At 21.6% G+C, this 812-nt stretch overlaps 1 protein-coding gene across 2 annotated transcripts in view; it reads left to right on the plus strand.

Moving 5' to 3' along the window:
* The window catches only part of LOC108686509 (CDK5 and ABL1 enzyme substrate 2), a 12,008-nt gene that overhangs the window by 3,810 nt on the left and 7,386 nt on the right, over positions 1-812 (plus strand). The window lies entirely within an intron of this gene.

An 812-nucleotide genomic window follows, 5' to 3' on the forward strand; every position in this document is an offset into this window, starting at 1 on the left:
TTTTTTATGTTTTTATTTCTATATTTTATACATCAAGTTTAATTAATATTTAGATTAGTTAAAAGAAATCATCAGACCTCTTAACTTTCTTCATGAGTATATGAGATGTCTAGCTTCTACTGCGTTAAGAATAACGAATATAATTCTTTTCTTTCAAATACTTATTAATAATGAAATAAACACTGAGAAAAAATTAACTATTTATCAAAGAATTTTTCATTTTATCAATCATTTATAATTTATAGTTTTACAATTCATAGCTGCAGTATTACCTAGGCATCTTTTTGATCTCTTTCGATATCATAGGTAATGCATACATGGATTCACATATCATATATTTGTTTTTATAACAAAACATCAACCATCTTTTTGCAGGACAAAAACAATTACTTGGAATGTGGATCACAAAAAATGGTAAAAATTATTGTACAATATATGTGTAATAAACTATAGAATTTATATGTTAGATAGATTTAATGTAAGACATACAGATACAAGGGTCTACAACAAGTATGTTTCTTAAAATTTTATTATAATTCTGCAAAAGATGTGTTGTAAAGATCACTCATTAGGTAATTCATAATCATTTTATAATAGATATATGATATAATAGATATACGATATTTTATAAATGAAAGGTATAACTAAATATTTATTTCTTCCGCAAAAATGTATGAAAATTTGATAGAAAATATAGTTCTGTTTAGAATATAAAATTTTATTTTCTTTAAAGTTATTATATTAAAATTTATAATAAAATCATGTTCGAAATATTTTTTATCATTGATCATCCTTATATGTATGTATATATA

The sequence above is a fragment of the Atta colombica genome, unplaced genomic scaffold, assembly GCF_001594045.1.
Source record: "Atta colombica isolate Treedump-2 unplaced genomic scaffold, Acol1.0 scaffold100, whole genome shotgun sequence".
NCBI classification, from domain to species: Eukaryota; Metazoa; Arthropoda; class Insecta; order Hymenoptera; family Formicidae; genus Atta; species Atta colombica.